This window comes from Cavia porcellus, unplaced genomic scaffold (assembly GCF_034190915.1).
Source record: "Cavia porcellus strain 051 isolate PalLab524CR breed Dunkin Hartley unplaced genomic scaffold, mCavPor4.1 scaffold_19, whole genome shotgun sequence".
NCBI lineage: Eukaryota > Metazoa > Chordata > Mammalia > Rodentia > Caviidae > Cavia > Cavia porcellus.
The window spans coordinates 65,546,559-65,562,510 of record NW_026947502.1 but is presented as its reverse complement, the minus strand read 5'-3'; the positions used below and the strand labels follow the sequence as shown (position 1 = coordinate 65,562,510).

At 41.4% G+C, this 15,952-nt stretch overlaps 1 protein-coding gene and 1 pseudogene across 1 annotated transcript in view; one reads left to right on the top strand and one right to left on the bottom strand.

Moving 5' to 3' along the window:
• Positions 1-10,968: 10,968 nt before the first annotated feature.
• Positions 10,969-15,822, bottom strand: LOC101788893 (small ribosomal subunit protein uS15-like; annotated as a pseudogene).
• The window catches only part of Znf250 (zinc finger protein 250), a 57,356-nt gene continuing 57,068 nt past the window's right edge, over positions 15,665-15,952 (top strand). Inside the window, exon 1 of the mRNA XM_063231306.1 lies at positions 15,665-15,776. The gene's annotated coding sequence lies outside the window, so the exon portion shown is untranslated. The remainder of the gene's footprint in view (positions 15,777-15,952) is intronic.

Sequence of the window (15,952 nt, the reverse complement as noted above, 5' to 3'; positions counted from 1 at the left end):
TCCGTGTTCTCAGAATAAAGGCCACTTTTTATTTTATCCTTCTCATCTTTTGGAAATATTTTTCATCTTTTGGAAATAATCCTAGCATTTGGTGCCGTGACTCAGATCGGCAGGCGATTGACTCCTGAGACACACACCCAGTTGAGTCCCCTAGCCGATAACCAGATAACATCCTGGATTAATCCCGAGCTTTTTCCTCTCCCGAGACATCCCTGTCGCGAGCCGCCTGCACTCAGCATCGGCCAGATTGATTTCAGGTGAGCACTCCCCGGGGAACTTTTGGCACTAGGCAGCCCCAGTCAACTGTTCTCCCCGTCTGCATGGGTCTGTGCATTTTCACGTCCTTAGGACCGCCCAGGGCAGGGTTCTTTCTGGGCAAACCTGTGTCCACAAAATCTCTCACGTTCTTTGGGTTCAGATAGCCCAAAGCAGAGATTTTTGGGACCGCCCACACTGAAAGAATGCCTCACTTCCTTGAGCTTTCACAGGAAAAACTGTTACTGACCCCACGCAGGCTCCACTCGTAAATCTCTCAGTGATGACTGGAATTTATGAGTTTTTGGAACCGTAGCCGCCACGTGGTGCCACAAATAAGTGACAACTTGTTCTGGACCTCCGGTTTTTTTCTTGCCTGAATCAGTCATGGGAAACGTATTTTCTAACTCCCAAAAGACGCCTTTACAATGCCTAATTTCCAATTTACGTACTCTAAAAATTAAAGGTACCATAAAAACTAAACAATTAACTTTTTACTGCCAGGAGGTCTGGCCAACCTACCCACTTATTGGCAAGCCTTGGCCCAAACGAGGAACATTTGACCCCTGCATTCTCAGGAACTTGTACGATTTTTGTCAAGCTGGCAACAAGTTATTAGAACTCCCTTATATTCAAGCCTTTCTTATTCTGAGAACACACCCATCTCTCATTAAGTCTTGTGCTCTGGCTCAGATACTTTTAGCTAAGTCTACTGCGCTGCAAACTTTTCCGTCCTGCCCTCCGTTGTTTTCACGGCCACCGCCTGCCTACCACCAAACTCGTTCCCTGCCGTTACCTCCCGCCGGACCGCTCTCCCCTCCCCCTATGCCTGATTCTCCCAGCAGCTCTAATCCCTCTCCGTCGCAGATACCTCCCACTGTGCGATCGTCTCCCTCTCTGCCTTCCAGGACCCATATCTCTCCCAGCGGCTCTGATCCCTCTGTTAGTGCTTCCTTGAAGTCTCTGACTTCTCCTGAGAATTCTGTATCCCCTACAGCATTCTCACCGCCCGCCCACCATACTAGGTCTCGGTCGCTATGTCCTTCCAGCAGGCTGCGTGATTGTTCCAGCTTGCACCGGGAACAGTCACCATGTTGCAACCCTCTGCCATGTGGCATGGCGCCGCCATGTTCAGGAGGGTCACATGGAGACAGGGTGCCGCCATGTTTTGGGTCACGTGACAGGGCACCACCATGTTCCCAGGACCCTCACTGTCAACGGGCGTCCCCTTATGGCTCCTCTTGTGAACTGCAACAGCCGCCCTGTTGCAGTGCACATGATGCTTCATTGTGCTGCCGACAGCAGTCCTCTCACTGCAAGGCACACAGTGAGATGCCATCTGCTTGTGTTTCCCAGGGTGACCGGCAGCAGCTCCGTAGCCGCTCTACAGATGATTGCTCACATGCGCCTACCGGACGGATGGCTGCCCAATGGCCCTCTGCTCTGGAATCTTCTCCTCAGGCTCTGCTTCCACTTTGGGAGCAAGCTGGCCCCAAGGGGCTTGTTAACATCCATGTGCCTTTTTCCCTTTCTGATCTATCCCAGATTACCCTTAAATTAGGTAGCCTCTCTGTTGACCCACAGAATTATACCCGGCAATTTAAATTTTACTAATTGTTATGTTTACATTTTAAGGATGTTTATGTGCATCTAAATACCACTCTCAGCTCACAAAAATGGAATCAGCTGTGGCAAGCAACTCAAAAAGAAGCTGATCACAGACATGAGGTAAACACCGCTGATAATGACCCTGGGCCTATAGCTGTGCCAGAGCAGGACAAGCATACTAACTATAACAAACTTTTAAAACAGGTCCAGGAGGCTTATAAAAACCCAGCTGTGTTCCTAAATTGGCTTTCTAACCCTCACGCCCCACAAGCAGTTCCAGCTTTGCGCGCTGTGTCGGGCCGCCTCCCAGCCCCTCCCCCATGCACCGTCGTCGCCGCTGCCACCTTACACGTTTCTGGGGGCAGTCCCAGCCCACCCCTGTATGCTATGTCCCAGCGCTTGCCCCACCCGCTGGGCGTGCTCTGCCGGAGTGCCGCGAAACAGCAGCTCAGCGGCTCTGCTCAGGCATGCTTTTTTTACAATTTGGCTCCACTCAACAGATGCTATTTTTTTTTACTACAATTCTCAAACCATTTAATCAAGGTTATTGGCCACCTGATAATTTTACCAGCCTTGTTTATCAATCAAAGCCTTCACCAATCTCCTGTTTAACAACTAAGGTTATAAATTCCTTTTTGCTGGGAACCACTAGCTCTATTTCAAGACAAGGGTTTTCTTCAAAGTTTTATTTGTCTTGGTTCATACTACTGCAAATAACAACTTTAAAAGTAAATGTGTTCAGAGTTTGACAGTATTAGATCAGTTTTGATAGATTTATTCATAAGATTGCTAAACTTTTACTGCAAAATGTTTCCATTAAAGCCTTGTTTGGCAAACTAAAGCTTTGTTAATTCTACATGTCACCCTATAAAAAAGCAATGTGCCATCCAGATAAAGCCTGCTTTCTAATCTAAAATGCCAATATTAAATTCCTGCATACTTACTTAATTCTACTGTAGTCCAAATCCCAAACAAAAAGGCAAAACTTGACCTTCAAACCTTAGAGAGATCTTAATATGGTTTTTCACATTTTTAACACTTGTGACACTTGGAGTTCTGAGGCAGGTAAACCTACAGAAGGTGGAGCTGCCTGCCCCCCCCCTCCATGGACCATGCTCAAATGCAGCAGAAGACATTGGACAGGAAAATGCCCCATCCTGGCATTCTTTGAGACCTTACTCCAGGGCTACTGGACTGTCCTAGCCACCAGAGTGTGGGTAAGTCATCCCAAGTTCTAGCCCTCACAGGAAATGTCGACACTGCCAGATTCATCACCAACAGAAAATCACTGCTGAAGACTGAGGGGATTCACGGCAACAACAGCCCCCTTTAAGATGTCCGTCTCAGATTCCAAGTCGCACTAAAGTCTCAGCTAAGACATTCTCTATATTTGTGAACATAGAGGCCATATATACAGAGTTCTTCCTGAGTATTCAGGCTGCTATAATAAGTCCTCAATCTCTATGACAGGGTATTGATGGTCAACCCATGCCATTTACAAACAGGGCCTATTTTGTGCAGGTCTCAGTCCTAAATCTTAAAATGCCTTTTATACAGGCTGACTTAGACACACTGAGGTCTCAATAGCTTCCACCTGTTGTCGCTGGTGGGCCTCTCCTCAGTGATATAAGACCACCCCCTTCCTTTCTTGTTCACTAATTTGTCAGACAACCCTGGTCAAGACTGACAGATACATTTTGTCTTCTCACTTGGTTTATACTTTTTCAGGAGACATAAAAGCCTTTCTCATACTTGCTAAAGTTCTGTTTCAGCAAATCATTCCAAGGACTATAAGCAGATTACAGCGACCCTTTAAATCAAAGTTGCTGGACTCCCATCCTGGTTTCACATCACTCAGGCTAAGAGATGCCCTCCCAGCCCTAAATCTGATCATTCTGAGTGGTCATCTCATCTTCTGTCGTCTACCCATCTCTGTCTCACAAAGGCCTCGCAGCCACAGTTAACAGGCTAAGTCATGTTTTGTTATCCACTTTGGTTCCTAATTTCTTACATTCTATTAATGATCATTTTTACAGCAGGGCTCTTTAACAGTATTGCCTACAGACTCCAACATCATGCATACCAGAGATAAGCCTCACCAACCTACCGTCTTAACTTTTATGCTTTCAGATGGGGGAGTAAGCACCTCTCATAACTCCACTCCTCCTAACCCCATGTGTAATTTTCAGAATTCTGCCTTACCATGGAAATGTTTCTACCTCAACATGGTCCTGATAGAATGATATGTCTAAATCAAAGGCACCTTTCCCTCTACCTCACCTGGGTCATTAAATATGACAGTGCCATGTCTCCTCATAACATCTTGTCTCTTTGTTTTTCCAATCTGACATACGTGCATTCACCAGTGAAGTTGTCCTGGCTAAAACACCTGGCACCAGCGTCTACCTGGGCATCAACCTTCATCCCGTCGACTCCCCTAGGCTCCAGTACAGCGCCCTTTGCCAGCAGGAAGTAGTTAAAGAGAGAAATCTTCACCCCTTTTCATAATAATAATCATAAGACGGGATATGAAAGGGTTTGGCCCAGACAGGATACTGTAGCCAGGAAAACCTCAACCGGAAGCAGGAAGCCCCATGTCCCCTGCCCCTAGGAATTTACCTGTGACGCCATCTTCCCGCCCCTGGAAATTTACATATGGCGCCAAACCTAGGACCAATGGGCTACCTGTGCATCCCTAATGCCCACCTTAGGTTCCACCCCAAACCGAGGATATTTACAGGCCCCCACGCCATGTGTCCGCCGGAGAGATCGCCGGACGCCAGCGGTGGGAGTGCTGGTCATCTCTCTCTGTGTTCTCAGAATAAAGGCCACTTTTTATTTTATACTTCTCATCTTTTGGAAATATTTTTCATCTTTTGGAAATAATCCTAGCAATGGCCAACCTCAGGCATTTTGTCTAGGCTGTCTGCTTACTTGTGAGTCAGCATACGTTGTATACGCCAGACATGTGCAGCAAATATGTAAACAGGTGGTTTATGTTGCATAAATTTTAAGAAACTTGCTGCAATTGTGTGATATTATAGATAAGGGAGTAGGATTTCATGCTGCTGAAATATTAAATGTATATCAGACATTCCCAGGGCATCATGTCTTTTCTTTTTTTCCAGTGGATTTATAATCTTTATTTTACTAATTAATTGGTACATTTTAAATATACACAATGATCATTTTCATCAAAGAGTCTTTGTACCTATACATGATTTATCTCAATTCCTTTTTCCCCATTCCTGTATCTTCCCTTCAATACTTCTTCGCTCATCTCTCTTTCTTTCTTTCTTTTTTTCTTTCTTTCTTTCTTGTCTTTTCTATGAGCTGCCCAAATTTTAAGTGTACTTTTCTAGCCTGGACTAATGGAAGAACAGTGAGATTCCTCTCTGATGTGAAGTTCCTGTCAGAGGAGAAACTCTTCTCTGTGGTGATTCTGTCTCAGATTAGGTTGCTCTCTGTGAGACATTTGTCAGAGATGATCTCCTGTTTCAGAGAGATACCTGTCTCAGGCAAGGTTCCCTTCTGAAATTAAGCACCGCTTTCAAGTCTGGTATCTTTGGAGGTAAGATTATGGATTCTGGTTTACACACCTGAGCATGCTACCAGAAGCCTTTAAGAGGACCCCACTTAGGGTAAGATGAAGCTCAAATGTCTATACTACAGTTCATGCTATGAGGAGTGATTTCCAGGGGACAGTAAATCCTGAGTCAGCAGGACTCCAATGCAGGCATATCTTGTGGGCTAACTGTAAATACTTATATGACAAGGTGGATACTAGCACATATTTTTGCGTACCTTGCTGTAAATCTGGATTGCCATGAGGGCAGTGGCTAAGGGCTGTTGTGATAGTGTGCAGCAGCTGGACAGATAAGGGAACAAGTAGGCAGCTGAAGACGGCTATGTGTGCAGCTAAATAAACAGACTGCAGCTGAGCTGTTAAGCAGCTGAACAAAAACACTGTCAGATATTTCCACGCCTCTGATTCTCTTTTTCTGGCTCCCTGGATCACAATGAACCTCCCCAGTGTGAACCAGTGATAGGACCTCAGCCTTGCCCACCTTGTCTTGACCCCTACTACTCCTGGAGTCACCAAGCCCAGGCTGCTTGGACTGTTTGGGATATTCTCAAGCCAGAGGACACTTCTTAATCTCACAAAGCTGAGGATTGGGTCTGCAGCCATTTCACTAATTGTGAGATGAATGTGCAGGCAAGTGGAGGTAAGGGAGGAGCTGGGAACCAGTGACTGGACCAAGGGGTGTCAGGGCATGTGTGTTTCCTGATCCTTCCTGTATCGCACTGTAGGCAGACTTCTTTCCAAACCTGTAAGAATCAAACCCAGAGCCAGGATTTAGCTCAGCAGCACAAGTGTCTGCCTGGCAAGTGCGAGGTCGTAAGTTCGATGCCTGGTACCAAAATAAATAAATAAGAATCAAACCCAGAGCTTCACCCACGTTATGCATGTGATCTACCACCAAGCCACAACCGAGTCCTATACATAGTTTTAAACATGCTAGATGAACATTTCTTAATTTTATTTATTCATTTTTTTTTCTAGTACATGGGATTGAACTCAGAGCCTTTGCACTTTGCACTAAGCTACATCCTCCTGCCATTTTGTTTTTTGAGATAGGGTCTCATCAAATGACCAAACTGTCCAAGTTAGATTTGAACTTGCCGTCCTCCTGCCTTAGTCTGGGATTACAGGCATGCACCACTACACCTATCTTACTCATTTTTTTATTAGCACCTCTATCATTACTCAGGCTTAACTGTTCAATTCCCAAAACTCATTTTCTTGTAACTGAAATTTTATACTCTTTGATAAACATCTCCCCATTTCCTCATCTCCTGGTAACCACTGTCCTCTCTGCTTCGATGAATTTGATCTTTAAAGATTCACCATGTTGGAAATAAACTCCCAGATGAAATTTGTCCGTGCAGATAATAAACACTCAAACATCAAGAAATCTCAATAAGACAAAATTTTTAGTTTAGTTTTGTTTTGTTTTACATTTGCAGAAGGGTCCACAACATCTCTAAAGTGAGGTAGCAAGCAAACTGAGAGGCCAGCAGCGGGCTCATTTTATCCCTAACTCCCGGGGGAAAAAAAAACCAGCAGAGCTTTTTTCCCCATTGGATGGGTTGAAGGTTCACAATCTATCCTGATTGGCTAGTTTAGTGTGAAGGGTGGGCCTGAGTGGTTGCTGGGCAAGGTTGTTAAGGGAGGGAAGTGCAGGAAGGGAGAAGGTGTGTGGAACAGGTCCTTGATTATTGATAAGCTAGTTTGGTCTGTAGCAGTGTCCCCAGAATTTAAACTGTGCAAGTGTTTCCCATAATTTCAGTGTGTTCAGAAAGAACTACCTACCTAGGGTGGACTAGAGTATAAGATGGAGGCACTACTGTTTATATCTTTTGATAGAAAATACAGGGCCTCAATTTCTTATAATTCCTCCCTTTTGTATCTTCATATTCTTTTCTTCAAACTCCATGAGTCAAAGGCTAGTCTCTCTGTCATGTTCTTCTATCGGGAGCATGTTAGCCAGATAAGGTGGGGGAGACTATTTGGTAAGGGCAAGTTCTAGGCAAGAATAAATAAACTTTAAAACATACATGACCAAAGCATGAGCACCAGAATGGAAAGGCAAATCAGGGAAAAGTCACATCCAAATACTGTTTTTAAGGGATTGTAATAGCAATTGTAATGAGCTGGCTCTTAGACCTGTCTATAAATGTATCCAAAAACTGTCAGCAGGGGTCAGTGATTGGAGCCACTTTTTAATGTTTTATCTATATTATTACTACTTTATTATGTCTTTGGTTACACCTTTAAGCTGGATGTTTAAGGCCAAGTTAAAATGGAGCCAGTATTAATCAAAATGAACACTCTTTTTTTGGTCAAATATCAAAGGCTTTCCAGGGGTTATTTGTGGGACCATGTATAGAGCCTCTCAGCTCTTCTGTCAGTGTTACCTGGAAGGATGGGTAATGGTCTTCCTTGACCATGCAGCTTCTTGTGGAAACATAGAAGACATTTCTTTCTTTGGTGACCCTCCTCTAGCATACTGTACCTTGGCTGATGCTTGTTCTTGGGGAGTGGGGTAACAGTCTCCTTCCTCAGGATATTGAGTAGCTTAACAAAGTTGTAGGATCCTGTGGTAAAAGTTCCCTCATGATCTCATTCCTTTTTGGAGGAATGAGGGCCAAAATACTGATTGTCCTTTTACCTGGTTATCTTTTTAGGTTTGATCTATAAACCTTAATTGTCCAACACCCAGGAGATTAGTTATCTTTTCTAGATTTTAGGTACTTTGGAATATATAATGTTATTTTTTACCAATCATAGTTGTCTTAAAAGTTGAATCCCTATAGAATATTAACAAATGGCAGTTATAAAGTTAGAAAAAACTGAGATCAGTGACAACACAACATTATCATAATAGTCATGATAACATCATTATATTAGAACCATTAGATTTTATTACCACTTAAATTTTTATCTTAGTATAAAATTAGTATTACCTAGTTCAAAGGTTTTAAATTACTACAGAAACTTATATACTTAATTTGTCATCTTTTAATCACTTTTTATTACTAGAGTGACAGCCAAATAGAATGTACTTTATAGATTATTAATATCTAATCCTAATCATTGTAGTGATATTGTCTGCAGTGTATAAGATGTGAGCACATTAAACTATCACATCACAATTGTATAACAATCACATAAACATAAACCTGAAAATGTCTATCATCATGAACAGTTTGTAATTGTTTGGAGATCGTCAGTATGACAAGGTGTCTTTTTTCCAGTCCTGTATCTTAAAAGATGTATATACTTGGGAAAACATAAATGTATGTAATATTCTGTCTTATCTACTTTTCTCTCACTGCTGAGATGAAATACCTGATGCCCAAAATAAAGGAATAAAAGATTTATTTAGCTTACAGTCTGTGGAGGTTTCAGTCCATAATCAGCAGGTTCCATGACAGGGTGGCTTGGCAGCACAGGAGCAACACTTCAAGGCAGCAGAAGATGGCAAAGCAACAAGAGCAAAAGATGGGGTGAACAAGATACTTTTTCTCCCTTATATCTTACACACCTTCTACCCCCAGGACAGAATAACACTCATAAAATCTCTGTTCTTCATCTTGCACAGGATGAGAATGTTTACAAAGTAAGGCTCCTGGTCCCCTGCTGAGTCCCTTAAACTTCTAAACTTCTCAAATTGACACAATATATCAATTATAATATATACTATAAGGTGAGCAACAATTAGAATTAAAGCTATATAGAAATCTTAAAACCTTATTGCCTTAGACATAGAGAACTTACCTTTTACTTATGATCAATTTAAGCACATTATAATAATTTATTTAATAACCATTGGAGTATGGCATCCAGGAAAACTGGACAAGCCACCCACCTGTGGAAAAACAAAAAATTTGGTCCAGGCAGCTGCTTTTTCAACCATAGAGAAGCATTTTGTCCAACAACTCTCCATGTTTAAAATGTCCCACTTAGTTACAGTACCAGTTCTTTTAGATGACTCATCATAACAACTAATATTTTAAACTAATTATTTATTTATTTATTTATTTTGTCTTTTTTGTTTTTATCGGTACCAGGGATCAAACTCACGACCGCACACTTGCAAGGAAGGCGCTTGTGCCGCTGAGCTAAATCCCCAGCCCCAGCTAAATCCCCAGCCCCAGCTAAATCCCCAGCCCCTTTAAACTATTTATATATATTCTTTGAACAAGGAAAAACTCTTAAGTTATTAAACATAGACCATAATAGACATTGCATTGATGAAACTAATTTTGAACATTATCTTGATTATTTAAAAAATTTGGATGGAAATGTCATGCATCTTTAAAATCTTTATGAACTGATTACTGTCTACTGTTAAGCTATATAAGTTCCATGTGAATTTGAAGTCTCTTAATGCTCATCTTGTAAGTGAGTTTTTCAGGTGGGGGGACCGGGTCTCACTCTATTTCAGGTGACCTTGAATTTACTATATAGTTGAGGCTGGGCTTGAACTGGCAACAATCCTCCTGCCTCAGCCTCCTGATTATAGGTCTGGGGTTGCAAGTATGTCCCACCCTGCTGAGTGATTTAGTTATTTCTAGAAATCTAGATGACCAGTTTTATATGGCAGACCAATAGACCCAGAGAAAAAAAGAAAAGAAAAAAAACTTATATGAGTTCAAAAAGGTTAAATGAAGCAAAAACAAACAAACAAACAACAAAAACAAACACACAATCACCTTTAGCTTACAGTGCACTCTTAAAAATATTGGTCAAACCCATGTTTAATGAAGCACAAGTTGTAATAGTTAGATCCTGGAAATACACTAAATGTCCATCAAAGAATAGATAAAACAGATGTGACATTTTTATATAGTGCAGTAGGACTCATCGATAAAGGAGGATAAACTTGAGACATTTATTGGTAAATACATGCAACTACAGACCATACTCGTAAGTGAAATAAATCAGACTCGCATCATTTTGTTTCCCTAGTGTGAGAATTTGAAATAGTGTGTGTGTGTGTGTGTGTGTGTGTGTGTGTGTGTGTGTGTGATAATTAAGGTAGTTATACTAATAATTTCTCTTAGTTCAATGAAAAGAACAGTTTGGCCAGGGATTTAGTTCAGTAACATAAGCACCTGCCTGGCAAGCGCATGGTCAGGAGTTCAATGCCTGATATAAAAAAAAAAAATGGTTTGTGTTAATATTGTTTGGATAATGAAATGCAGATCTCTTATACTCTAAGAGACTAAAGATAACAGTACATAATGTATTAACCATTGTTATACTCTAATTTTTGTTTTGAAATTTTGTGATTTTTTTTTTGCTTTAAAAAAATACTTTCCAAAAAATTGGCAAAGTTGATTATAGACATAATAATATGTTGTGAGTTTATTACAAATTGAATAGTCAAATTTTGGGGGGTGACCAATTAGCATAGACATTTCTTGCAATAAACTAACATCACTAAGAAAATAAGAGAGAAAACTTACAATGAGAGTCAGGAGAGAGTGTGGTAACTCGGACCCCGGTATGAAATTCAAGGAAGCAAGAAATTAAAATTTGGGAAGCAAAGGCTTTATTTCCAGGCCTGGTGACACAGCCTCCAGGAGCCAATTTGGAGACTGTGCACCTCACAGCTAAAAGTCAGGTCTTTTATCTTGTAAATCCACAAACAGCTGCTGGTCACACAATGTAAGGAAGGGGATGGGGGTGTGACGCACTACACAGCAGAAACAGCAATTGCAAGTCTCCCTGCATACTAGCAAGTTTAGATAAGAAGAAATCTTGTTTTTCTTAGCAAAGAGTAGAGAAGTCTAACAGCAATTAACAACCTTAGTGACCTTACTTTAGCACCACAACTGCCATTTGTAGAGGGCAACAATGGTTAACATATCAATTAGGTAAGATTTTACAATTCTTTACAGAGGAGAGCATTGATTAACATATCAATCCTTTGCCCAGAGGGAAAGGAACACACAGGTATTGCTATGATACAAACGAAGCTATTACAATCTAATGCAATTAACACAATTTGTGAGGGGCTACAGGGTAGAGAAGGGGGTTGTCAGGAGCCATTACCTCAGGCCTTTGTTTTATGGCCTTTTAGGAAGTTAAAACTTAACCTAGTTAGATTTGAAGGGGGAAGAGGAGGGAGAGCAGCAGGCGGGCTTATACAGAACAGGCTTCACAGCGCCATAGTTAGGGGGCCTTAGGTTATAACAAGAGAGGAAAGAGTTTTGAGGTTTTGTCTTTTTATTTTCTAATTAACCTTTGGAGAAAAAAAGACAATATAACTATAGATCACTTATCAAGGAAAGCAGAGGCTGTGTGCTCCCCTTGCCTCCTCCCACACATTGGCAGCACTAGGCTCCTTTACCCTCTGGCTCTTTACCTTTTGGTAACCAACAGAAAAAAAATTAAAAGGGTCAAAGGGTCAATTCTGCCTTTGTCTAGATGTTCCCTCAAAGCATCATGTGGTCATAGGGGTGGGCTCTTCAGAAGTATGGGGTATGAATCTAGAGTATGGGGTGCTAGGATTAAGGCTGTATGATTACTAAATCAGTCCACTGATTGTTTTAGCATAGTTCAGGCTTGGATTAAGGGTATGAGTGCCACACCCACCCTAGGGCAGGTAGTCTGCATATAATATAGGGGACAGAAAGAGTCTTGTCCCTCCTCCCCTCATTGTTGCTTTTGCTGCTTTCCATAGCCATGAACTGTTGCCAAGCCACCTGCCTTGGAACCAGTCAGTTATGGACTGAAACCTCTACAAACTGTGAACCAAGTAAATCTTTCCTCCTTTAACTTTGGGTGTCAAGTATTCTGTCCCAGCAATGAGAAAAGTGACTAAAATGGGGTCTGATTTGGCCCCTTTTTATATTTAACCAAACTTTTGATTTGTGAACTTTTTTAGTTAAATCATGATTTTATTGCTTGAGTACATAAACAAATTTATGCCACCAGGGCAGAAGCTATGGATGATTCATATTTCCAGTTGCAGGGGAGGACTTCCTTGGTTTTATAATATCAAGCCAATCTGTGAATCCAGCTCCCAATGAGGATCAGATGTAACTTGGCATCCTTATCATTTCTGTTCCTCTCAGGATGCTTTTAAACAGCAACTGCTTTCTTAATCAAGTGGTAGAGCTCCTCAGGGAGATCAGGAGCAAGTTCTTTAGGGATTCTCAGATTTTATTACCTGTCACAAAACATACTTGTGCAACATCATGAGAGTCTCTCAAGATCACACCGATTTGTGAGGTTACAAACTTCTTGGCCAGTTTGTAAATCTGCTCCTTCAGGTCATCAGACGTGAGCTTCAGCCAGGTGTGGACACTGTGTCAATAGGGCAGAGCCAACTGGGACAGGCCCTTCCCAGGAGAATGCATGTAACCCATGATGGTGGCAGTCTGATTTGTGATTTTTTTTTAATGTGTGTGTTTTTCCCCCCTTTGGGTGTTAAAGAACAAGTCAAATAAAGAGGAGAGCCAAGACCTGGGAAAGAGTGACTGGTAAAGCCAGGGCCATAACCCCCTAATATTTTTGAGCAACAAGGATCTTTTAGAAGGATGGGCTTCATCTCGGGCACCATCAAACCAAGACGCAAACATATGTATTTTTTCTATGAACTGCATTCTCTATAAGCTTTTCTTGACATAATCAAAATATCTAGTTCTGCCATTTTATCTCTATTTTTCTAGCATGGCAAAACTTTTATCACATAAAATTCTCTCATATCAAAAGTAGACTGTTAATATTTATAGCATTCTTTATATATTTTTCTCTGTCCTACTTACTATAAACTTTTTATAACAAACTTGGCTGCTGATGCCTGAATTTTAAAGTGTCCTTCTCTCTCTCTTTTCCTATTCCATCTTCCTCCTTTGGTCTTCAGATTGTTACATTTTTAAATTTGGCTGCCAGCAGACTTTGAAGTAACACTGATCACACTCAACACCTGCAGTAAGCAGAGAAAAGAGCAAGTTAACCCTGTAATTGTGGCTTAAGAATTTACAATCCATAAAAAGTTTTAAGCATATTAATTAAATAAAAATAAGAACTTAAATTGGAACCCATAAGTAAATTTATCAATTAACTAAGATGTATAATAATGGGCTCTATTTGTGGCTCTGGGCTGGCTATCATGCCACGCATGAACATTTTATGATTGACTGTCCACTGGAGGTCAGGGAGTTGCACCTCTCTAACTCTCTCCTGGCCAAGGAAAAGGGCAGTCCTCCCCTTGAAGGCTGAGGCTGCCACACCAGGAGTTGGGCCCTCCTTGGCTGGTGCCAGCTCCTAAGGTGTTGGGAATTATGCAGTGGGGTTAGGTCTGCTACAGGGTCCCACATGAAAGAGGGTACTGGAGGTGTATTCTTTTGTATCTTATTAAGGCCCCAAGGGTTTTTTTGTTTTTGTTTTTGTTTTTGTTTTTTGGTACCACGTACTGAACTCAGGACCTGTGCTTTTCAGGCAGGCTCTGTGCCTGATGAGCTAAATCCCCTGCCCAAAGTCCCAAGTTTTTAGGGGAAAAAAGACAATTAGTCTTCGCTGCCAACACAGATCATAATCTATCTCTTCTCACGACTCGTCTTTATCATTAACAAATTCAATCAACACCTAGGCCTCGTCCACTCTAAACTTTGGCCAGAAGATGAATGGGACAAGGATAGAGGTTTGTGGTCAAATGAAACAGTATTTTGTCATCTAAGCTTTCTTTTTGTTTTTCGTCTGTGGGTTGTTGCCCCAAATCCTTAACATTAGTCCGAGAGAACTATCCTGAGGTATTTTGTTCCCCAAACCCTTTGATTCCTTCATCTGTCCTGACTAGGAGGCATATTTATTTTTTTATTCTGTTTTCCCAAAAAACCCAAGGCTCAATCTGTCATGTGCCAAGATGTTTTGCCACTTACACACTTGCCCCCAGTATTCCCAGTGGATTGGTTCCAGATCATGAAGTACACCAAACACTGAAAACATTCAAGTCCTTTACACGAAATGGCACAGTATTTGCACCTAAGTGAGGCACATCCTCCTGTATATTTTATTTGATTTCCTTTTCCATGTAATTTAAATAATCTCTAGATTAAATAAAAATAAGAACTTAAATTGGAACCCATAAGTAAATTTATCAATTAACTAAGATGTATAATAATGGGCTCTATTTGTGGCTCTGGGCTGGCTATTATGCCACGCATGAACATTTTATGATTGACTGTCCACTGGGGGTCAATACTACCCAATAAGTGTAAGTGCTATGCAAATATCTGTCATGCTGTATTAAGGAAGAACAATAAACAACCTGTACATGTTCATTATAGATGCAATTTTTAAATATTTTCAATCTGGGTTTGTTTAAATTTAAAATTTAGAACCTTCAGATATAAAGAGCCAACTATATTTCACTACATTTGTAGTCCCTAATATTTTATATATTTTGTTGCTATCACAGAGGATATTTTGTCACATTATCTGATTGTTTATGCCGGTCCAAAGAAGTGCTACTGGTTCTTTTTCTAACTTCTGAAGACAATGTCTTTAATAACAAAAATATTTATGGCTATATATTTTTCTCTGAATATATATTTACGCTGGGTTGCAGAAATTTGAGAATAAAGTGTTTATATTTCACTGTTTTATAGTCTGTAGTTTTCCAGCTGTCAGTTTTTAAGTTTATCTAGTCAGTGTTTCTTAAATTCCAACAGGTTTTTCTGTGTGTGAATTTTTTGTTATATATTCCCAACTTTCATAGTTTAATAGGTCTTAATGAACATTAAAATATTAATGTCCTTTAGAATATAATTTTTTTTTGGTGCCGAGGATTGAACTCACGATCTTGTGCTTACCAGGCAAGCATTTAAGCCACTGAGCTAAATCTCCAGCCCTAGAATATAATTTTTGTAAATGTTCCATGAACACTTTCATGAAAATACAATATTCACAGAAGGAATTAAGTTTTTCCATTAATGTTTTATGTCTGAATATTATTCCATACTGGGGATCAAACCCGTGTCTGCCATAGGCTAGACAAGTGCCCTGCCACTGAACTACCCCCGCCTCGTGTATTTTGTCAGGCTACAAATCCGTTCTACCCAATTTGAAGTAATACTGTCATTCCTGACTTCAGTGCCCTCATATTCGTTGCACTAATCCACTGATGCTTAGATCCGCGAGCCCAGGACTAGAAGAACCTTTATCCGTAGATGTACCACCGAGTAGCCCTGGACATTAGTACCTCGGTGGCTTTGAGGATCCAAGCAGGGACGCGGGCCGGAAGTTGGGGGCGGGACTTCCGGGATCAGCCGAGCCAGGCCAAGACGACTGGGTTCCGCGATTTGGCAACTCAGCGGGCGAGACACTGCAGGAGGTAAGTTTGCCAGGCAAATCTTGAGTCGGTCCGGGCATCCTCAGTGCCTTAGGTTCCGAGGTGGGGGCGGTCTGGAGCCATGTTGGGGAATGTGGGTATAGCACCTTCCGGGGCCGTACGGCTGGGTGTCTCGTAGTGGGAGCGCCTCGCAGTACATCGCCGCGCTGGGCATCGCC